The sequence below is a fragment of the Caloenas nicobarica genome, chromosome Z (genome assembly GCF_036013445.1).
Source record: "Caloenas nicobarica isolate bCalNic1 chromosome Z, bCalNic1.hap1, whole genome shotgun sequence".
Classification (NCBI taxonomy): Eukaryota; Metazoa; Chordata; class Aves; order Columbiformes; family Columbidae; genus Caloenas; species Caloenas nicobarica.
The window spans coordinates 98,253,134-98,276,199 of record NC_088284.1 but is presented as its reverse complement, the minus strand read 5'-3'; the positions used below and the strand labels follow the sequence as shown (position 1 = coordinate 98,276,199).

General features: G+C 43.1%; 1 protein-coding gene across 3 annotated transcripts in view; it reads right to left on the bottom strand.

The window, feature by feature from the left end:
* The window catches only part of PTPRF (protein tyrosine phosphatase receptor type F), a 382,739-nt gene that overhangs the window by 197,882 nt on the left and 161,791 nt on the right, over positions 1 to 23,066 (bottom strand). The gene's annotated exons all lie outside the window — the stretch shown is intronic.

The window sequence follows — 23,066 nt, the reverse complement described above, 5'->3', positions numbered from 1 at the left end:
ACTAGGCATCCAGGTTGAGCATTTCTATTTTTTTTCTGTATTCAGTGTACAAGAGAATTTTGCAATATGTGATCCAAGGGTCAATTTGAAACACTGCTTTGTCCAAGTGAGAAGTGTGTGATGATCTTGTATGCCCATAAAACACTAAAACATTTAACTGCACAGAGGGAGTTAACAGAGTCCACCCATGATGTCATTCAGTGCGCAGGTCACTCTAAGGCCACATTTCAAATAAAATTCTGATCGACCACCTCAAAGACGAACTTGACCTATGAACGGGGCAGAGACAGCTGCTGGGATGCAGAAAGGAGCAAGAGTGAGAGGAGAAACCTGTTCAGTCCCAAGACACTGAACCAACGTTCCCAGCGGAGCTGGCAGTGGTTCTGCATCTTCACATTCCGGACACGTCCACAAGTATGTCCTTGAGGGAGAGGAGGACATCTGTAAGCCCAGGTGGTTTGAACGCTAAGCTCTTGATGAACTGAGAGCTGAGTTTCCCCAATCTAGGAGGGATACAGATTCAGCAACCCCAAAAGGAGACAAGCTTTAAATGCATTTTCCTAACATACAACAGACTAAAATGCTAAGAGTGCAGTTTCAAGTTACGGCTGAGCCGGTCCAGCCGCTTGCAGCTACTGAAGAGGGCAGGGGGCCTTGCTCTGCTCCTCGTGCCCTTTGCCTCCCCTCCTGCCTCCAGTCACCAACATCCAAATCCCTACAAGCAGTTCTGGGGTCACCAGAGCCTCTGTGCAGCAGATTCAGGCCCCTAACTTGGCAGAAAGAGGCTTTTAACAATTATTTTCCAAGCGCGATTGGGAGCACAGTGGCTCAGGGCAGGATCAGGCAGAGCTCGGGGGGCACTGGAAGATGGCGCCTCTCCCTCAGGATCTGCAAGCTGGCACCTGCCACCTGAAGCTGCAGAGTACAACCGTGCCCTTAAACAGCAATCTCTGAAGACTCTGCTAAAACTGCGGTACCCTCCTTGATCCCAGTTTCGCCTTCTGGTTTAGCCCAGGCTAACTGCTTACACAGACCCTCGCCATCCCTACAGCGTGCCACGGCGTGACTCAACACGCACAACAGCTCGACCAAGTGACATACTCCAGCTGTTGCCTTTGAGAAAGCCCAGAGCCCAGGCTCTGCCCTACTCCAACGTGTGTGGACCAGACCGGGGTGACTGCTGAGGGCCCAGGATGCTTCTTGCTTCACATGCGCAACACCACTGTCCGTATGGGGTGCAGGTGGCAAGGTGGTGGCAGGGAGGAGCTCCAGGGCAGTCTCTGCGAGGAGACATCAGGGCTGCCACAGCCAGTTCCACAATAGCCCCACAGCAGGGCACCGTCAAGCTCACTATGGATGCACTGCCATGGCAACAGGTTTAAGAAAGGGAAAAACATCTCACAGCTGTAAGAAGTTAGGTTAAAAATGTGAGAAACAGCTCTGTGAGACCTCAGGTCAGAGGGTGAGGAGGAGCTCCGAGCGTTAGAGCAGAGACTCCCCTGCAGCCCGTGAAGACAACTTGGTGGAGCAGGTATTTCCCTGCAGCCCTCCGCTGGGTGGGCAGCTGGCCAAGGTGAACCCACCACAGCTTCAGAGTGAGGGACACGGTCAGAATCAGACACCCTGGCACCACATGGAGAAGCAACCACCAGCCGAGAACACGCTTAGAGAGGGGCTGGTGGCACCCTGCTCCTGAGGCAGCAGGACATCAGACCCCTTAAAACCTTGCAACATCAGATGCTCAACATGGACTGTGGTCGTGTGCTAGGGAGCCCACCAACCACCCACACAGACCACGGGCACCAGGGGACATGCCAATGCCAAATCCAGGTGATCTGGATGTCACGGCTGGGACACTAAGCTGCAGGTCTGGACCTCTACCACTGCTGATTGCTCAGCTTTATTTCCAAAACACCTTTGTGGATGGTGTATCCACCACGGTCAGCACCATCCACGCAGAAGTGGGGACGCGTGCTCTGTCTTCAACAAGCTGCTGTGAAGGAACATCACAGATCCGACTGCAGAAATTCATCACACACTGGGGTACTGAATTTTGCCATCCTTGGTGAAAAAAGCCCCAGGACTGTGCAAAGAAAGTAGCTCACAAACACTCAGAAAATGGCTTCGAAACCACGATGGCTGCTGTCTGCAGTCTTTGGCACATTGTTCTGACATGAACAGCAGCAATTATTAAGCGTGCTTGCTTAACTGATGCTGATTTCACATATTTACTCATCTATAATCATGTCTATTTCTACTTAGTTTGTATTTACATATATCTGTGTTTATTCACCTCTCATCTATCCCAGTGAAACGTTAATTTACTGTTCAGGCTGCTAGTGATTGCAGTGTGATTGACTGTTTTGCTGTGCAGTGTGCTGAGCTGATGTATTGCAATTTGGCAGTTGATTTGTTCTTTTGATTTTCTGTTATTTACGCTGTGATCTTAGTAAAATAGTGTAAATTTTTCAAATGACAAATACAACAGAATCCAAAAAACTTTTGTCCTTGAAGAATACAATGCAATTATATCTCTCACTGTACACCTACTCCCCAGCTTGTACACTGAGGACCTGCTTTACTTTTGTACATTTAAAAAAAAATCAATACTATTAAAAACCAGAACAAAAGGAAACTGAATGTTCACCGGCAGTAAAACCTAAAAAATCTGCTGCCTTGTTCAGCTTGAATTTACATTGTTGTAATGAATCTTTTTCCTCTGCACATTTAATTGAGCAACAATGATTTCTGGAAACCATCTAAATCCACTGAGACTAGTCACAAAAGTGTACATGTATATAAACCAAATTCTCATACAGTCTGGGAAAAGGTATTTGTACAAAGCCATTTTAAACACATGTATGCCCTGAAGTTTTGAAATGGAAGGAAAGTACTAATTAAGCAAACCTAAAATCCTAAGTCCTGGCCCCAGGACAATGGAGTCGGGCATGGGCATGCATATTTTTATACAGATTGGCAACTGTTACAGCAAACCCCAAAACTTAACTCAGTGAGAGCTAATAGAAGTACGACAGAGCATCCACAAAACCCTTGGTGTCTGTGGCAAATGCATGCTAAGTGGACTAGGCTACCTCCACACCTCCCTCCAACCAACACCTGTATCTCTACTGCTTGGAGGAGGCTGCTGTGGGACACATCACTAGTTACCTCCAAAGGGCAATAGTAACAACCACTAAGGACACGGCCAGGTGATGGTCCAAGCAGTCTTTTTCAACCTCCTTTTGAGTGCTTGCACTCTTAGGGTAGCCCTAGAAACACAACCAGGAAAAAATAAGGATATACTGAAAACAAAATATTTAACCAGTGACCTAGTCCTTTCTTTTTCCCCTCTTAAAGTCAAAATGACCAGAGTCCCCACAGATGATTATGGACATGCCAAGCCTGAAGTTAACTGTTTGTTGTTCAAACAAACGACAAATAAATACAAAAAACCAAAATGTCTTTTGCAGTGAAATCCTGTCTTTCCCCTGATGACTTAAGGATCAGGCAAAGCTGAAGATTTTTTTTAATTGAAAGTTTAAAAAAGAAAAAAAAAAAAAGAGTGATCCTATTCCACAGATAAATCTGTGAAATACCAGCTTGTGAGAGAACCTCCCAAGCAAGACTTAGGTGACAGCAGGAAGAGCTGCCGGATGGCCAGGTGCCCATCACACCCACCTTCGCTTACTCCATCACGTGGAGTAACAACTCCAGACTGGTCTGTTTGTTATTTGATAAGTCTAAGTCCAAACAACTCCAGCCCCTCTCTCCCCTTAGTCTCTCTGCTCAGTGTCAGATCCCTGGAGCATTTTCAGTCCTCACCCTCTAAACTAATTCATGCTCCTCACTTCATAACCAAGTTCCCACTATACCAAGAGTGGAAATTAATGCTATCATCATTTCTACTTACTCATAAGCTTCGGGCAGGAGAATGGGAAAATGTTCACCTTCTTGGCTGAAATTTCCCCTGTTTGGTCTTTCCTCAAAACTCAATTATTCTAGAGAGCTTATGGGAACAGCACAGTTCTGAGAAGGAAGACCATGAAAAATAGAGTGTTTTCTTATAAGAGAAAGAAACAGGTTTCATTGTATTTGGCTAGGGGCTGAAAAAAGCTTGCTCAGACATACTCTCCATTGAGAAATTATTAAAAAAACCCAAACACACAAAAACCCCACCAAACACAAAACCAAAAAAGCACACAATAAAAAATAAATAAATAAAAAAAAATCAAACCAACCCCCTCCCCAGCATTTCAGAAGAAAAAGACTTAAGTTTCACAGCTGGTAGTGTTGAAAAAGTCACTTGTTGAGAAGGAGAGATTCCTGGATAATCCTATAAAGTGAATCACAAGGAGGGCCTCATAGTGTGGAAGAGGTGCTAGCAGAGATTTAGGCACTACTTCACGGTGCTGGAAAACAGCAGCAAACTCATGGAGAGTCCTGGACTAAGCCAGGGTGTGTGATGCTCTCAAAGGAAATGCTCCATCAAATTGCATTTTAAGACGTCCACAAGAACAAGGGTACAGAAAGCCAGAGAGAGAAGTACAAGCAGACAAGTTCGGTACACACTCATCAGTACGGCTGTTGTCTGCCCTCCCCAGCAAAAGCAAATGTGATGGGTTTGGGGGGGAAACCTGAAGCCCTCAGAGGTGGAATCTCTGGTCTCCTGGAGAGCTGCTGCCCCAGCCTTCCCGCAGGGCAACGCGGAGCGAGACACAGCAACCATGACGGTGCATCTCACCCATATTTTATACACAAAATCACTGTCGTTCTCTGCTATTCTAAACAACTTGTTTGTTGTGAAACAATTGTCAATCAGAAAACCATCCCAGCAGCTATTTTAGAACTTGCCCTACCAAACATTTTTAGCAGAGTCGTAACATTTCAGTTCTCCTTTTCAGGTTTCCCTTTCTTTATCAGAGCAGTTCAGAGTCACTTATCACGTCTTGTCTTTAGGCTGTGCAGCTTCTCAGTGAACCCAAAGGACCTTCCCAGGGAGAAAACTCACTTTTGCCAAGTTTCCTTCAAGGCCAAGGCACAGAGGTGTACCCTCCCTCCAACCTGGCAAAGTGTCTTGTTTGTGAACTATGGCCTTTGAGACGTAACACGTGATCTGCATTACCTGACTGGAATACCAGTCAAAGCCTTGAAAAATGATGCTGGGTTGTGTGTATTTAGCACTGATCCTTGTCTTTTGCTACATATTAAGCATGCACCAGTCACATAAAATACACTTCCTTTTAATTTTGTAAGAGCCAAAAACTTACAAGTGGCTGAAACAAAATATATGCCAACATAAATATGCTTCATATATCCAAATATTAACTTGTTTTATTCCAAAGACACATCATTAGATTGTTTCTTAAAATAAATGGGAAAATTAAAATGAATCCTGATGCTCTTTCAGTATTTAGCACCCACATCGAATACACCTCATCCAAAAATTTTAATTCAGGAACTGGCAATCATACTGCTCTTCCAGCTCTTGTGAATGCTATTTTTCCAAAGAGTCACACACAGGTTTGAGAACAATGAATTATTAAACACATGGCTGCAATTAAGTGTTTTATGAACAATCATTGTGAGAGATTTTAAAGAAAAACATCTCTGTCCTCATGCTACAAGTGCCCACTGTTCTAAATAGAACAGAAGGGCAGCCAAAAATAAGACCAGTGTTCCAGTATAGGGGAGCTTTTATTTTTATCTGAAAGCTTTTATGACTTGGGCTAAATTAAGATTTAAAGTAGTCTTGTTTGTGAAGAAAAAAAAAAAAATCACAGTTGGGATATGAGATGAACTAGATAAGCATATACAATAGGCATACAGGGGTAACCTTATTTAGGTGTCTAGGCTAAATGAATTAAAAGAAGTTATTGACACAAGCAGGAAGAGTCCTTGAGCCTGTAAATGGTGAAATTCAGGTTTAAATCCCTGCCTTTTAACCTTGCCTGTCACATATGCCAGGGCACAACTGTACCTCAGCTTCCACTGTAAAACCTGCCTGCTGTTCTCACATGGCTGCTGTCAGGACAAAGACGTGAAAAATGATGATGTGGCTCAGTTGTTATAACACTGGGAAGAAACCTAGAATGACCCAGACTCTCTCATGTTCACAACTGACTTTGAAGTGGAAATAAAGTGGTCTAGAAGACAGAGGTACCCCATTCTTATATATACAACAAGGGTCTTTCTCCATTTCATAAAACATGGATGATTGATATTTCTGCATGGATGGATGTCTGTTGGAAGGATACTCTCGTGAAACCTACTCTATATTTTCATTCCCAAGCATCTGCTGCAAGGCAGGAGGAAAGCCAGTGGGCTCTCCAGCCATCCTTATGTTTATTATTCAATATATGCACTATCATTTAAATGTGGTTCTTGTCCATTTATGATCATTAGGAATATTGTTTGGCAAAATACAAATTTTTAAAACTTGCACTTTCAATTCTTGTAAATTATATAAGTAGGAAGAGCCTGTTTGAGCTTTATAATAATATTTCTTTAACAACAGCTCACTATAGCATCAGTGGGTCATGGTGATCGCAATGCTAATTCCTTCCTTATTTCCTCCTATTTCGGTTTTATTTCACTAAGATGACAGCACTTTGTAACCAAAACTTTTGTTCTTTATTGCTCGGTGCAAGGTACTTATTAAGTAAATGCAAATATATAGTGGGGTCTTGTATGCTCAGATACATACACAATTTTCTTTTTATCCAGTGAATGGATCATAACCCTTTCTCCCATCAATTTTAAAAAACACTTAACCGCATCCCAATCATAGAAAATGGCATTCCAAACTCAACACATTCCTCAGATCGCTCTGAATTACAGGTTGCCCAATGTTACCTGCACATCTTCCTCTCTTGTTTTATCATCTTATTGTTATTAGGTTTTAATGCTTCAGAGATTCCCAACAGCTAGGACAAATGATTCTGCTATTTCAATCCATTTTAGTGGCTGAGTTTTCCAGCTTCGAGTGTGGTTGCCCGTGATAATCAAATCTACAAACATTATCTCAAAGTAAGTTGTATTTCTCTTCACCTTCACTTCCTGACTTGCGTAAAGTTACTCTAGATACCTTTTGAGTTCATACAAAATGAAACCAAATAAAGTGAACGATTAATATACAAATCTCTAAGAAGATGATCTTTTAACAAGTTCAATGACCTCTGTAACTTTCAGTAGAAAAATTATATTACAGAAGTAATAAAAGCAGTCATCCAGCAGAGGCTGGGCTTTGCCCTGAACACCAGCAGGAAATACAGCGAACCAAGATACAAAGTGCTCAGTTCAGCTGACAAGACCCACTCTGCTTCGTTTATGTGTAGAAAGTTTCATTGTTGAGAACGCAAGGATATGTGTTAGGTCAAATGTACGATTTTATCAGTATTTATAATGACTTAAATTCAGAAACTCTTATAATCTTTCATTCCTGCTTCTTCATCATCTCAGCAAATGGGTGCAGTTCACAATTTCTAAAGGCTCTTTCCTCAACATAAGCCCAGTCTAAAAACAAACTCTTGGACAGGGCTGAGGCGTCTCTGCAGACACGCAGGTGGCAAATCTTCATACTGAGACTGGCATTCTCAAGCTCTCTTTTTCCCTTTTGCTAATAAGAGTATTTATATTTATCAAATCTGATATAAAACACTAAATAGTATTTGAGTCAAAATTGAATATTTCAAAATGTTTTCTTAAAGAAACATCTTAAAGCCTCATGTATCCTGTGTACTTCTGGTCAGTGTCTGGCCAGTTATACATAAACCAACCCTGCACCAGTAGAAACTGGTTGTCCACTGTTAAATGCTGATGTTTGGAGAAACCTGCTTATTCCACAGAAATATGGGTTAAAAGCCGCTAGTTCACTCAACTGTTAAGGCCGCAATTACTGGATATTAATAAACTACAGCAACAGCCTGTCATCATAGTATTGCACTTCTAATTCCATCTCTTTATGAATCATGGAAATTGTTGAAAGAGTTTAAATGCCTAAAATTAACTGACATGATACTGAAACAGAATTGTCTTTGGCACAGCATCACACAAGGATGCTGTGCAAGTCACTCAGCAGTGCTGAACATTTTGGGTGCCGATTTATTTTTTTGGAGAGAGTTTTAGGCAGGGAACTTAGACCTTAGCACAACAGGGAGGTGGTTTCTCTTCATATCATACCTGCAGGGTGCCTACAGATTTCACGCACAGGGTGGCAAATTTTCTCTGTTATTTTCTCAAGGCTGTTGTAATTGCAATATCTTCCTCAAAGTGCCTGGCTAGCTATCACTGTGAGCTGCTTTACATCTTAGTAAGAAAATCCCTAACTCTGGCTAATCCCTGTGCTCTGATTGACTCTTGTCCATGGGCTTTTTAAAGGTTTTTGGTGTGCCAGGAAAGGGTGAAAAAAAAGGGGGGGAAAAAACCCCAGCTCTCTACTATGACACCATTCTTACAACTGAAATAACACATAACTAGAAAAAGAAAAATATGCCAAGAAGCACAAAGCAGCCTTGCATACAACTGAAGAATACTGATTAAAAACAAAGCAGAAAACCAGCCCAGAACAACATCCTTCTAGAACCTGGGGTTATCTTCATTTCCTCTCCTTTGCTTTTACATTTCCCTAGAGCACCTGCAGCCTGTGTGCAGTTTGCCACATATCTTGGGGAAAAGCCAGACCCCTATATGTGGGTTTAGCTTTTAATTCTAACTCCCCAGTATTTATACTAAATAATATACAGGGTAGAAAAAACAAGGGAGAGCAGAGAAGCACTGCTCTAACTGCAGACCTTGCAGCAGCCTCACAGAATGGTTTTCTGCTTTGCTTTAATTTAAAATTGAAACCTGAAGTCAAATTTCCACCTGGTAATAGCTTAAAGGCACTTCCAATTAACTTGGTAATACACATTTTCTGAGTTAATAAATTTTTCAGCCTGTGTTTAATACAATTAAAACATTTGGGCCTTTGGCCTTAGACCTTATTTAGCTTGAGAAAGAATTGCAAGGAGACTGCCTCCAATTATCACCATTTACACAACATTCACTTAAGGGCTTTCAAATGCATACATATAGAACATCCATTTAATCATACACAAAATTCAGTACCCTAATTCCGGCCTCTTCTCTCTTGCACAGAACATGTACAACAGACAAGAGAATAATAATGCCAGGTACCGGGCTCTGAAATCAGTCATCACAACGCTGCCTGAGGCAGCATGTAACAGCTGTGCCTGCTCCTAGGAACTTACTTTTCCTTCCAAATCTGTGTTTTGTTATTTGCAAATTTCTTCAAAACTTCAAAGTTAATAAAGTGCATTGCATAGTGTAAAGAACCTGTAAGATATGCAGGACCAGGAAACAAAGACAGAACTGAAATCTTGTGCTTGAAAAAACATGAAAATTAATTTTGCCAGCATGCCTACCACATTAAACACCATATTCTTTTACACAAAAGGATTAAAAGGTTTTAATCCCTCTTTGCAAGCAGCTACTCCTTGATTCAGCAGTTCAAAAAGCTTTGCCAAGCTCAGGTTTTTCCTCTGCTTTTTAGAATTAAAAGTGAACATAAACCTTATTTTGTAAACAGAGAGCACAGTACAATGATTTTAATAGAACGGGAGCCAGAGTAAGCGACCTCTTCACAAGATCTGTTACTAAAGCAAAGGCATCCTTGGCTCTCAGGAAGGCCTTTGCTGAAGGACCAGTATTTCATTTTAATGCCACTGTACGTTGTTCTGTCCTCCTCCTCGTAATGAACCAAATTTCTGCCTCATCTACCTGGTGAGTAGGAAAATTTTCTGCTTAGTAATAACGAGCGCACTGTGGCATTTCTATTACACCAGTGATTTTTTTCCTATTTGTATCAACTGTTTTATCATTCAGCATCTGTAGCACAGTCTGCAGAAAACCAAGAAATATAATTTCCACATATAAATGTTTACCAGCGTGTAAAAAGTTTCAGCAGGTAGCTAGGCACCCAAGCAAAATACTCTCAAGTGTAAAAAGAAGTCACTCTATTTTGCTCAATCTTATTTGAAACCTCCCAAGAAACAGGAATATTTCCCCATTAAAAGGCTTCCTCCAAGTCAGACCCCTTGAGAAGCCTGGATAAAGAGGTTCAACACTTCTGGGAGACACTGGGCAGCGGTTTTTCCCTGTAGTGATGTATTTTAGCAGTGCCTAAATGAAGGCACAGAGTCACGCACAGCCCAAAAGCCATTTGAGCAGTTTCAATGCCAGGGCCAGCGCCTCTGCCCAGGCGGGGGCTGCTGAGTAATTCCCATCCTCCAGAGCAGAAAACAAGAACCAAAGTAGAACATCAAGGCCTTGCTGTGCAGCGCCTGGCACGCACTGACCCCGCTGCAATCGGTGGTGGAGCCGGGGAAGCTCTGGGAGATGCTGTCTCTGGTCTATGAACTGCACCCAAGTTTTCCCAAAATGGCTCTGTATGCCTGGGAAAAACATCTTACTCCATCTAAAGTGAATACTGAACACCCCAGTAAAGAGAATGACGGACACAAGCCAGAGGTTTGCAGTTTTGCAGGCACTGGAATCCAGCCCTGCTCCATGCACAGAGCAAGGTGGGTGCCCGGCCCCCTCCTCCACCCAGGACTTTCTGGTTCAGCGAGGGCTAACTTCTAGAGAGGCATCAAAATTAATTGCCTTCATGGTTGCTGCATTCTTGATTTGATTTTTCTAGCATCCATTCCTTGCTGTGTTATGAATTTAACAGATAAAATGAAAAGTTCTTTTCACTTTAATAACTTTTCTCTGTACAGATAATCAGGTCAGCCTCTGTTTCCAGACTAAACTCCTTAAATCTCTAGCTACCAGGCACAGTAACAGATTTGATTTTTTTGGTGGCTTTTTACCTGCACCAACTTTTACTTATTTCACCTATTTATGCACAGAATTGCAAGAAATGCAGAAAGCTGTGCTCCATGGGGAGAAGTTACTGTTTGCCACGTTGTGAAAAGTGGCTGTGGTCACCAGGTCTACCCCGAAGCCCAGAAGACAACGCACCTAGACCAGGAGGCGCTGACTTTGAATTTCCAGAGCTGGCCTGGGACTTGTGTGCAGGCTGTAGCACACACTGGAGAGGAAAGGCTGCGGGCAGGACCTGCAGGACCGTGGAGCCATCCCTGAGGGTGCTTTGGGCAGGGGGGCCGCTGGGACACCCAGCACCACAGTTACTCTGTGGGCACAGCAGAGAACGTCTCTGAAGGGACTGAACCTGACTAAGCGATGTATATCTCCTGCGTCATGAATTCTCTCTTTCTTCAGCACCTCTGACAATATCTGTGTCTCTGTGAAAAGGGAAAAACAGTTAACGTCACTGTTGCAGTGGGCATCTTGGCAAAGCCAATTCCTGTTCCACCAGGGAAGTAGTATTTGAGACAGTGTATCTTATCCTCACAAAGCCTGCTACCCAGAAACAAACTCCTCCACCTAAAAGCACTAAAAGTATAATCCATATTGGTTTAGCAGGACCCGTTCCTTGCTCACCATAGAGCTCTGCTGCAGGTCACGGACCTTACTGGGACATCAGTCCCTGCAGACCAAAATCCAACAGAAAGTGGTGGCTGGGAGTTACAGCACATGAGCAAAACCAAAAAAACGGGCAGCCCTAAGATCAGCTTTCAGGCTGGGTACCCTTCAGCAGCTGCCTTCCCTGTGAAGACCTTAGTGCTCCGATCACACTCGGAATCACGAGACACACGGGCTGACATAGCGCCTGCAGAGTAACGCTTACCAAGCTGGCATTAAGCAGGAGCTCAGTACAAAGACCGGGAATGTCTATGAACAGTGGAAAGCTTCCAGTAGCTCCTGTAATTTTTCTTTTTTGTGTGTTTTCTCATACATCTTAACTCAAGTATGCTCTTTATATTTTAGCCATGACCTACTTGCAAATAGTCCTGGATTGTCCCCCAACCCAGACCTCTAGCACTTTCTTCCACATTTCTCCTCACATCAGCAGCAAGTCCCAATTTCATGCAGGGTTCATTCACACGATCACAGAGGGCAGCCAGGAATTCTGAGTGGCCGTTCCACTGCTGACCCCTTGCCATACATTCACCAGGATAAGCCCATCAGGGTAGAACCCAGAACTGGCAACACCAGCCCTCACACTGATTTTTGCAGCCTGGAAAGATGTTTATGCCCAAATCTGAGACTCAAAAATACATGGACGGCTGCAGGTGCCATGAGAGAGCAGTAAACAGGTATGCTGCTTACAGAGATTTGCTGTACTTAGTGTTTGCCTGCATCACTTACTTTCATTCTCGCTGCGAGACAAAACTATCACATGCTACAAGTTCAAGGGATGTGCACCATGCACACAGACGTCAAACCTCCAAGGTTCAGCTTACTTTTAACCTCTTTGTGGAGACTACACAGGATATATTTATAACAGAAAACAGATTTGTCTTTTAGAGTGCTGTGTCTAAGTCTCCCTCACCCATCCCTGCTCTGTTGACTGAGTCCCAAGGTTCCTGGCTTCACACTCGATTTGCTGAACTAAAATCCATACCAGCAAAGAGGATGACAAGCTACCTCAGTGTGAGCTAACTGCGCCTCTCAGGTTTTACATGCATGAGAAAGAAGGCACTCTTTCCACCTCGGGGATCTGACATCCCAGTGTATTTTGTGAAGGACGTACACCAGGGTGAAACACAAACCTGTACATGAACCTGAAGCTTGAAAGAACAGCAGCCTTCCTTACCTACTGCAAGTCAGCGCATTGCTAAATCATACATAGCCTAGAAAGAACAGGAAAATTAGATAAAAGAGCCCGCCCACTTACGACCGCCTCAAGTGGACGCCTTCCTGTGTAACCTCATCTGGGTGTTCCTGCTCTGGCAGGCGGATTGGACTAGATGATCTTTTGAGGTCACTTCCAATCCCTAACATTCTGTGATTCTGTGAATTTGATTAGTTGCAGCTCTGTTAGGGGTAAGGATAGCATACTTGTATATAGGCAAATGGATCTTGCTGAAAAATTACCCAGGCAGGAATAATCCCCTGCCTATTACCAGTCTTCAATTTTCATGTTGGAATTAGCTGGATGGTCACACTCAAGGAGTTGTGGTCAATAGCTCAATGTCCGAGTGGGGACCAAAGACAAGTGCATTCCTCAGGGGTCAGTACTGGGACCGGCACTGTTTAATGTCTTTGTTGGTGACACTGGACAGTGGGACTTAAAATAGGTTTGAGTTTCAGCCACATTTCTCTTACTGGAAAACTGTTCCAAACTGATGATCACAGAAACATCAGCTGGGAAACAGACTGTGGTTCTTAAAGTTATTTGTTGTCAATTATACCCACTTGTTTGTATGCTAACATGATCCTTTAGCTGAGAAGGTTTCCATTCAGTCTCTGTCCCTTTTCTCTCTTGCCCCCAATATATACCTTGGATCATTTTTACCCCCTTCTTAAGAGTAGTAAAATGTTTTCTCTCTTATATATGCCCTGTGACACTTCACAGACTAAAGAGCTCTTCTTAAAAAAAAAAAAAAACACACAACGCAAAGAAAAAAAAAGAAAAAAAAGGGAAAAAAAAAAAAAAAAAGAAGAGAGACCTCATGTTGATTCCTACAAGGTCTCTTTGAATTCTGCTTCATACTCTCCATAATACTTTGTCCCATTATCACCACCATCTTATTGAAATCCAAGCAAAAGCATGCATTTGGGTTCGGACATCTTGAGAACAGCATTCATAATCTTATCATCACCTTTTTTCCTCCCTTCCCTCCCCACCTTTTTTTTTTTTTTTTTTTTTTTTTTAAGGTTACACAGCTAAATATATCTTTTGTGAATTCTTCTACATAATTTAAACCATTCAGCCTTAGTTTAATTTGTATGATCACATCTACAATGTCCTCATAACATTCCAAGTTTTGAAAACTTGCAGTTCTGTTGATTGTGCGCAGAAAGCGTTTGTTAACCAGGCTGTTTGGAAACCTCCACTTGCACTTTCACACACAAGTGCACGTCCAGATCCACGGTTTACCCATGGTTATGGAAAGAACAAAATTTTATTTGTAACTAGCCAGAAGCCTCAAAGGTGTGTTTATTGTGCAAATTAGGAACTGTGCTGTAGAGTCATATAAAATATGCAATTCAACTGTTGTTATAATATAACCTCAGATAATTAACAGTGAGATAAAGGTAGAAAAGCAGGAGATGAACTGTAAACTAGGAGAGCAAGCCCACCAGCGCAACATTCTCAGTGCTTCAATCGTAATAATAAAGCTGACAACACAATTTGCAAAGTGCTGAAATCACCCAACAGCACCAGTCATAATCCTAGGTGCACATTTCCATCCGCTAAGCATTTTCCCACTATTACTGGTGATAAAGCTGGCATATGAACTAAAGGCCTGAGAAAGGATGACGACAATACGGGAATTAATCACACATTAATTTGAAATTTCCAACTGTCTTGGCATTGTGAAGCCATCACATTGCCACATCCTGGAGAGAAGTGACACACTGGTCCGCCACCGTAAGGAAATACAGCCCTCTATTCCAGGTGACTGCATCTTAAAAGCTATTAAGTGTTTTCATTGAGTTGCATCAAATCACATTTCAGAGACCAGTGTTTAAAATTCCAAGTATTAGAAAGCCCCATTGAAAGTATTATAAATTCAGCAGTAACACTGCAGCAGACAGGGGGTTTATCTTTCAGACTGCTGTGATCGTTATTAATAATATTACCATTCACTTTTGTTTTCCTAATTTGGTGCTTCACCTATGGATAAGTGAACTTCATGAAATAAATTTCACAGAACAATATTAGTGTTATTCTTACTGTCTTTACAGGCATCCATGTATGTAATTCATCCACTGTGGTTTCTGAGTATATCCACACTGTACATAATGCCATTAGGCACTGATGGGCTGGCTTGCAACCAAGCACAGACTTTATGGACTCCCTCCTGGACGGCAGCTGAGCTGGCCAGGAAAGCCAAGGCAGAAGGACAGCAGCTCTGTACCACAAACCTCGGAACTCAAGAAAAACTCCAGAGATGCCTCTCTGATTCTTATCTCCTTCTTGGATGTGGGGATTTGGGGTCTTTTTTCTTTCTTGGAACAATGATTCTTCAACAGATCAGTCAGAACACGGATTGCTAAAATTAAAACAGCTTAAACTGAATGCAGGACTCTGTCGCACACTGTCAAATGTGCTACCGAAAGGAAGGAGGAGAGAAACAACTTCATCGCTGCTTCATTGCTGTCCAAGTGTGAGTTTGCAGTTACGCAGAAGAGAGAAGCCTGCATTTAGGAGTTGATAGGCAGGATTAAGGAGAAATGTACATTCTTTTAGACTCATTCTCTTTTCCAATTCTTTGCTCATCACTTTATTGAGAAGACAGACCTCAGCTGCTTGGGACATCTGCACTCTAATTCCTTTTTCAGAATTCTGAAATTTCCTTAAAAATCCAAGTTCGTTGCGATTTTGGCATGGTTTAAAGAAACTGACTGTATCTAAATGATTCAGAAGTACTGCAAATCCTCTTTTTTTTTTTTTTTAAACAGTGAGAAGCCCATTCCATTTATGAAAGAAACAAGGAGAACACTGCATTAGGAGTTTTAAAAGGGTCATTATCTGCAGGAAGCTGTAGCAAAGCAGTAGTAGTGTCACTCACTTCCTAGAACTTGTTTTTTCTATCCTTCTATTAACTTTCAATATAAAATCAGACAAAAATACATTATTAACTTCTTAGCCAGCATATTCTAAGTAAATACTCAAAGCTTGCAGCTGGATTTTCAAGTTCTTTAACTCTGGGAATTTAAGAGAAGGAGACAAGTGTTTTTGTTTCTGTGGTGTTCCATTAACTACTGGTGACAAACAGCCAAGACCATGCAGCTGAGATAACTGCTGCTCTCTGAAAGAGCAAGATATCCACTGCTCCAAAGGCAGCTCAGCTCTTCCCACCCACCACCGAGCGTCCAGGATGCGCTCTGCTTGCCGAACCTGACACACCAAACCCCGATTTCCAGTGCTACAGGCCAGGCTGGAAACCAGAGGAAACATTGCAACGAGCTTGACTGTGTCACCTCCAGGCTGAACAAGTGACAGCTTGCTGAAATATTCTTGTCCTAGTTACTTGAGGATAGCAAGTGTTTTCAGATGTCTTCTGATTAGCACACCTGCAAAGGATGGAGAAATAGGCGATACAAATAGAAGCTGGAGCAGATGTAACTGTCTTCATGGAGCCTGGCACCACTTCTGCAACAGTGCAAATACGGAAAGGAGGAAAAAGGAAGCAATTTTCTTCAACTGTTTATAAAAAACCACTCAATTGAATCACAAAAGCAAAGCCAGGCAGGGGCCTCAAGAGGTCTCTAGTCCAACCTCTTGCTTGAAGCAGGACCCTCACCAACACTAGATCATTTGAGCGTTGGTGTTGTCTAGCTGAGCCTTGGGAAACTCCAAGGACGGAGAACCGACCACCTTGCTGAGCAGCCTGATCCCATGCCGATCTACCCTCCAAGAAGAAAAGCTGTTCCAAACACCATCTGATCGTCTATTTCAATTATTAATAGTGAACTTCAACATAGTCTCCTCTAGCCCTCCATCTCATCTGTGATAAACTTCATCTATTATGACAGCTGTTGAGCAACTGGATGACTAAAGATGCCAGATACTATGCCTGTATGCATGCACTGGATCCCATGTTTACATAAACAAAACCACTATTTTCAAACATGGCTAATCACCACATCAATAGACTTATTAATGGGATTCCAGGACACAGTTGAATGCATGTTGCAGCAGCAGGGACTGGCTTCAACAAACACAGAGCTCCATTCCAACCGTATGTCTCAAAGATAAAAGAAAAATTGGAGTGCAATCAAATGCAGTGGATTAAATAACAACAGAAATTAAACAAATGGACAATAAATTTGTTTCATTATATACATTCTGTGCGCACATACACACTCCCTGCCGCAGCTTTGAGCATGTCAAGGCTTTATGAATCACAGAACAATTTATGTTGGAAGGGACTTTTGGAGATCACCCTTTCCAAACACCCACTTAAGTATGGCCAACTTCAAAGTTGGGTCAAACTCTGACGCTAGGTCAGGTTGCCCAGGTCCCCATCCAACCAAGCTTTGAGTATTTCCAAGGACAGGCATCCCACAGCCTCACTGGGGCGCTGGTACAATGTTTGACCACCCTCATGGTGGATAATTTTTTTTTTTTAAATTGTTATATATTAGCACTATTTCCCATGCTCCAGCTTACATCTGTTGGCTCTCACCCTGTCACCACAAACGTGCCAGAAAAACCTGAATGCTCCTGCTCTACACCCTCCCGTCAGGCAGCTGAAGACAGCAGTAAGGTGCCCCTTCAGCCATCTCATCCTAAGGCTGAACAAACCTGGCTTCCCCAGCCTCTCCTAGAACATCTGGTGCTCCAGGGCCCGCTCAGCAGCTCAGTACCCATGTATTGCATGCCCGTACACCAGTCCACGATGCTGCAAATCCTTTCTTCATCACCTCATCGGAAGATGGTATTCTTTGCTACCTGCCTTAAACAGGAGGGGCTGCATTTAGGGGTCAGCCTCCTTCTCCTATCTTTCAGTTTGTGGCTCTGTGTTCGTAAGCATCTACAAGCTATCTGCTGTAAGCATAAAGTAAGACCATCACTAATGAAAGATGACTTCCTACAATACCTCCAAGACTGTATGAACTGTGCAGGACATGAACCTGTGAATTTATCTCCCTTACACAGAAATATTACTTGACTAGCAGCCACAGCCCTTCCAAATTAACTTCACCTACAATTATTTCAAATGTTTTCACATCTTGCAACACTAGCACAGAGAATGGTAAGCTCCTGAACACTGTTATTCCCAGATCCCTAGTGTTTGTCATATTCCTCACACCCCTGGCTAGACAGCCCATCTTCTATTAATTTTTTCATCAGATTTCCACTATTTACTTCCTCTCCTCCACTGTCTGCGAGACAAACAGTTCTTCTGCTGTGCTTATTGACGCTTACAAAGTGCACCACAAAACGTGGGTGTATCGTTATAATTTCTGAATCATCATATGCTGGCACTAAAAGAAAAGCAGGTCAGTGGAGCTCCCACTACCCAGGACTGCTACACACACCACTAAAACACTTTCAAAGACACTTCCCACTTTCGTTTCAACCCATCACCTCCATTTATATTCCCTTATTAATTTAGTCTATGTACCAAATGAATGCCAGTTGCAACTTCCACTAAGTAATGAAGTAACTGAGCGGTTTAGAGCCACAAACAAAAGATTTTGCCTTTCTTTGGATATTCTAAACCAGCCCTTTGTCACTGCAAAAAGAGAGCTTGACATCTGAGATATAAAATGCTCAAAAGAAGGCTGTATCAGTTAATCAGAAGAGAGTGATGAGTGTAACAAGCTTTATCAGTTCTGACATGGCAAAATGGGAGCAGGAGACCACTATCCCGGACTGGCAATTCTATTAACTCTTTGAATTACTATATTTCTATTTATTTTTGACTGTTCGCAGACTATCAATAGCCACGCGGTGAATAACAAGAGCAGCAGCAACATGCAGCGCCCTGTTGTCAAGCTTTGTTTTTTCAGGAAACCGCCTTTAGCAACTCCCCAGTCCACTGAGCACGACCATGGAAGCAGGAAAAGAGCAGGTTCTGCTGCCAGCAGCAATCACAGCAGACAGCCTTCTCCTCTAACCCCAGAATTACTTTAACTTTGTCCATGAGAAACTAAACTATTTAGACTCTGGCACCACCACAAGAATTTAGTGCCATGGGAAATACATATTCTATACGAATTTTATATAAACAGATCTTTCGTCTTGATTCCTCAAGTGCTCTTTCACTTTCCGTTGTATCCAGCTCTTATAGACATTCCTAATTCCCACTCGTACACAGGTTCAAGAGGTAATTCATGGACATCGAGGAGCAAACTTTTCAAAACCACATTTGTTACCATCAGTTCTCTTGGTATCAACAAAGCAAGTGAGCAATGAGAAGCAGTTACTGGTTTCTCGCTCTTTACACACAAGGCATGCGACGTTCTTGTTCTTGCCAGTTTGCAAGTAGCAGTGTTGCTGGCTGCTACCCTCAGTATGGGAGAGATTTTAGAGAAACACCTGGAGCAGGATGCACTGACACAGATATTAAACCAGTGCCAACAAGACCAAAACATCAGTCCATTTTTTCTCCCTGCCTTCAGAGAAACTGCACTTGATGGTCAGGGCTCTAAACTTCTCCCTGAAGAGGCTGAACTACTTACCAACTTGATAAAACCACTTTGATCATACTTTGCATGGCGTAAGAGGAAGGCTTAGCACATTGTATAACATGGAACACCAGGAACAATGAAACTGTTACGGAGGTTTGTGTACAGGTCAGCAGATAATTAGACTGACAAGGACTCAAGTCTTAGAATCGACAAGAGAATCTGTCAATGTGCAACCATCAACTGTGTTCACAGCTCTGATTTTCTCCCGATAGTTCTGAGATCCCCAAAGGGTAACGAGAGGCAGAATTAATGAAATCTATCATTTACTGGAAGGGTCCTCCTTAATTAGCCATCCATCAGGGTGTTCAGACATTGGTATTTTCTGTCCTCTCACAATGGTTAACTGCTTGCTCCTTGGAAGATGGAAAGAGCTTTTGCAGAGACAGCAGAAGTGCCCACCTGCAATCTCCAGGTAATAACCTACACGCTGGAGAAGGACATATGAACCTTGCTTGCCTGGATACCTAAGACAACCAGCTTTTTGTGGTATAAGTGAAGGGGTTATTAAATCTTTCAGGTGGAGAGAAATGTTAGTGAGACAAGCAGAGCAGCTAAGGTTTAGCTTCTTTGAAGCTGAGCCTGGGAGCTCAGACTGAGAACCAGCTGGCTAGAGAGGGACCTGACAGATGTGTTCAGGCTGGACAAATCCTTTTACTCTAGTGCTTAAACACTTAAGACATGGCACAGAAAAGGGACTTTCTCACCTGCTGTATCCTCCTGGAGGTGGAATGAGCAACTGTCAAGAAATATGCTCTCTCAAAAGAAAAATACTAACTGTAGAAGCAACAGAATAGCTTGACTGGAAAAGCAGGGAAATGAGGGAGCCTGTTCCTAGCAATACTCCTTCAGCCACGGCAATTCAACCCCTGCACTGAGGAAGCTTCTACCCTGACAAGTCACTCCATCTAGTTTTAAGGTCAGGCAGTAGAGACTGAGAGCCTCTCCATGGTGTGCAGTAAATACAGTAGCGAACATCCATTAGTTGAAGAGCATGGAGCAGGAAGGGAGCGGGCTCTGCAGGTGGGAGGGATGAGGAGAAGACAGGCTGGGCCCACTGTGCCTCCTGTGTCTCTGGGGAGGAGGGAACAGGCGATACAACGGGTGCGACAGCAACTCCAGACAGGTAACACAGTCACGGTCTATTCCCTGTCTATCTATACACAGAAGTGAACAACAGCTGAAGGTGCAACAACCAAGGTGCATTAGTTGCATGATCCTCCGAATTATTTCCCATCAACTCAGTGGTTATCTTCTGGTATTTTCTCTGTGTTTCTAATGGAATTCAGTGTCCCCAACAGTAAATTGCATCATGTTGCACTGCAAGCACATGCACTGTTTTCAAGAATACTGCTAGGAACTGCCACAAGCACTGTTTAGTGTTGGAAACCTTGGCTACTCAGAAAACTAACGAGCAGAACAAAAAACACTCAGTAACTTCTCCAGCTGCATGGGACACAGTTCATGTGAATGGTGGGCGAAACTACCGGAGGGGAGACTTTCACTGGGTCTAAGCAGTCAGGAAAGGCTGGATTAGAATGGAGGTAAACAAGGTGACAATGATGAAATCAGGTTTATCTTGCTTAGGAAGGAAAGAAGGAGCAGTGACAGCAGGGAGGGGGACAACATGGGAACAGCCTTCAAGCATCTGGAAGGAAACTGCAAGACGAAAAGGAACTTCTGTGTAATGCAAATGGGCAAGAATTAGTAGTCACAAACCTGCTGAAAGGGAGTTTAAGGTTAGGATGCTTGGGGTAATCTATACCATACTCCCACGGTATAAATGCACTGACAGTTAAACACTGGAACAGCTTGCTGAGGAAAGGGTGGGCTCTTCTCTCACCAGAGGTTTTTAAGAACACACTAGACAAACATGTGTTGTGAACAGCTCAGAACAATACTGTTTGAGTAGAGAATGAAATTCCCTTCTGCCACTATTGGTTACAAGTCTTCTATCCCTTTTCAAATTTCAAGAACTCTAGTTTTATTTCAAATTTTGCAGAAAAGTTCGATGATGGCCACAGGTGTAACCAACGGGCTGCAGGAAGACAGCTAAAGATGAGCCAAGGCTCCTGCAGCCACAGCACGGCCAGGTACTCCCATGTCCCTTTGGCTCCATGGGGATGAAAATATTTGGCACTGATGAATTATGCCTTTATATTGCCAAGTATTCTTTTAACGCAGACACATTTTCCCTGCTCCAGAAAGCGACAGAAGCCCAGCCCAGAGCCGGGCGGGCCCGCAGAGCGCCCCGAGCTGCGCGGCGATGCCCCGCACAAGGGCAGCCCCGCGCTGAGCCCCCGGGCACGCCGCAGGCTGCCACCCTCCCGCTGAGCCCTCGAACAGACCGCAGCCAAAACCACCTCAGATTTATGCTAGAGTGCAGGAACAGTTTATGACTTCACAGCACTGTATCAGACTCCTAAATCTATAAACTATGCAGGTAAAACTCCTGAGCAGCATAAGAGATCACTGAGCTGGAGGGAAAGATTTTTAATGCAAGCAAGCACATTAAGGCTTCCCTGTATTTTAAAAATAAGCATTTAAAAGAGTAATATTTTGGACCACTCATTTACTCATTATCTTAAAGAGTTTAACATTTTAACTTAAAACCAGCAATAGCTTTCCCCTTCTGGGTCTGCCAACTGGATTTTCCACAAGCTCACCACTGATGTTTTTTAATACTCTTGTGTTCAACAGAGGAGCTACCGAAAAGGAAAAAGCTCCTGCTTTCAAGACATTTAGAATCAAATTTTGGCACAGACAAACTCTGTTTAGGTATACGTTACATGTCTGAAAGACATTCATAGCACTGCTGGTCTCTGAAAGATTTCAGGTTTTTTTGGTTCATTGATTTGTTGGTTAAGTAGTACCTAGGCTATTCTTCAGAACAATCATGGAAAGCTTTATGAAAGAAATAAATTTCTGAATGGCAGCTTTCTTAACTAATCTGTTTTAAACTAGACATAGTAAAAAACCAACCAACCAACCTACAAAAAACCCACACCAAAAACCGCCCCCCACCATGAACAAAACCAAAACACATGCTTGGCTCTCCTAGCAATTCCTTCTGTTCGAAGCCCAGCAGCATTATTTCCTACCCAGCCAAGGTGTTATGCCACACAAAACGGTGCTGGTCTCTGACCCCACTGCCCCGTGTGGCACTTGTGCAGCCCTGGCAGGATGATGCAGAGGAAAGAAAAACTGCTTGAGTAAGTCTTCATAACCATGACGGTGGCCATCTACATCTGAAGAAGTCCATCCACAGGAAATAATGCTGCCCACGTTATTGCTTGTTTTTAAGGCTGCTGTGACAATCTCAGTCGCTGGGTAGATTTGGGTTTGCCTCAGACTCAGGTAATTGGACCTGGATGACCCGGGGCAGTGAGCAGCAAAGGTTTGTCACCTGCAGCTGCCAGGACACGGCTCCCTCACTCCCACACCTGCCCACGGGCTCCTCTCACCGTTCTCCGAGCCCTCCACAAAAGGCACGGCAGCATCTCCTTTTTGTGATTTCGTTAGAGTAGACATTTTCTCTGAGCAGTATTTTCAGGAGGCTAACTCAGGTCCTGTTTTCTACTCAGTGAAACTCCCAATACGACCTGGATCTATTTAGTTTTTAGCACAGCAAAAAGACCAACACTGTAGTGCCCTGAAGTTCTGATCTGAGACTACAGCTTATTATTCGATCAGGAAAAGAAGGTGAGCATGAGCACAGCCAGTTCTCCAAGATGGAACTAAATCTGAATTACAACAAAATAGGGTTGGGGGCATTTTGGTAACAAACCCAC